A 1,626-nucleotide genomic window follows, 5' to 3' on the forward strand; every position below is an offset into this window, starting at 1 on the left:
AATGATCAGTAAATTATCATTTGTTTATATATTAATAAATATTTGATACTAAATAAATAAATATTTATAATATATGATAAATAATATAATATAATTTAACAAACATATTATTTATTATAAAAATTCAAATCTGTCTTTTAAAAGGTTATTTAGTGTTAAAATATGCTTTAATGGATTGCTGGGGATTGGTTTCTTACAGAGCAGGAAATGGACGGAGGTTTTCAGCACTATTAATTTGACCGCGCAGTGTTTTGCCAAAGCCTCGAGGCTGGAACACATATTTTGGGGGTGAACGCAAGGCGTTCTGTTCTGAGCGTCTGTGTGTTTGCACTTTCTGGCTCTTGTTATCATGGCCTGCTTTGAACCGTGGATGTAAAACCTTTGAGGCACATGCACACAGCTTTAGGGTCTCTCTTTGTATTCTCAGAGTGGATAGAGTAGATATGAAGGAGAGATTTTTACTGTGCTGCAATGTATATATGACTGTGTGTGTGTGTGTGTGTGTGTAGTATGGTGGTCTCAGATTCCAGCCCCTTGCTGCTCAGTTCATCTCCCTCTCCGGTGGATGAATGGAGTGAGCGAATAAGAAATAAAGAAACCTGACCCCAACCACACACTTATCCAACAATAGCCTCTCATTCAAGCACACAGACCCCTACTAACACACTCTGGTCCAAGGCCAAAACCAATCACATAGATGTGTACTTCCCTTTCTAAAGCCATTTATGATATTAATATCAATATGGCTGTTTCTTCCTCATTGTCATAGCAGGATCTCAAGTGATGGTCGCATTGACAAGCCCCTCATTACAGCATGACATTATTAACCAATGAAATCTGACAGCCTCATTCAAGAGGTTTTAGACATCTTACTTATATCCCAAGATTATTATTGGGCAATATGAGACTGTGTGATTAATGGGGTGTTTATTTCCTTCATGATTTAATTTCTAGAGTGGTAGAGGATATTAGTCTTTGTTGATGATATCCAAGAAATATATTACTGGACCTTTGAGAGACAAGCTCCTACAAAAAGAATGTTATTCTAACAATATATGAAAATTATTGTACATAAAAAGATGTTGGCTGATAAAGTGTGAAAAAAGAAAAAAAAAGTTCTACGCTGTAAAAATGTTTTGACAGGTATCTAAAAAATGTGCTGCATGTGTCATACTGTATATTTATTTAATTGTTGTTTAAACTTGTTTTTTTTAATATATTTTTTCATATTTATTTATGAATTTAATACTATGGACTAAAACATACAAATAACACACATACAAAATGTAATTAACATGCTTTTGAAAAAAATGAGTACTATAATAAGTAATCTTTAAATGTTATGTTTCTCATAAAAATAAAAGAAAATAATTAATTTGACAGAAGAAAATATATTAAAAAATATAAAAAATGAAATATATATTATATTGTATTTAATATTTAAACCTGTCAAATGATTAATCATGATTAATCACATCCAAAATAAAAGAGTTTGTTTACATAATATATGTGTGTGTGTACTGTGTATACATACATACATATATATATATATATATATAAAAATACACACACATGCATGTATATATTTAAGAAAAATATGTTATGTTTATATTTTAAATATATTTA

Source organism: Sinocyclocheilus anshuiensis, unplaced genomic scaffold (genome assembly GCF_001515605.1).
Source record: "Sinocyclocheilus anshuiensis isolate Anshui unplaced genomic scaffold, SAMN03320099.WGS_v1.1 scaffold1639, whole genome shotgun sequence".
Classification (NCBI taxonomy): domain Eukaryota; kingdom Metazoa; phylum Chordata; class Actinopteri; order Cypriniformes; family Cyprinidae; genus Sinocyclocheilus; species Sinocyclocheilus anshuiensis.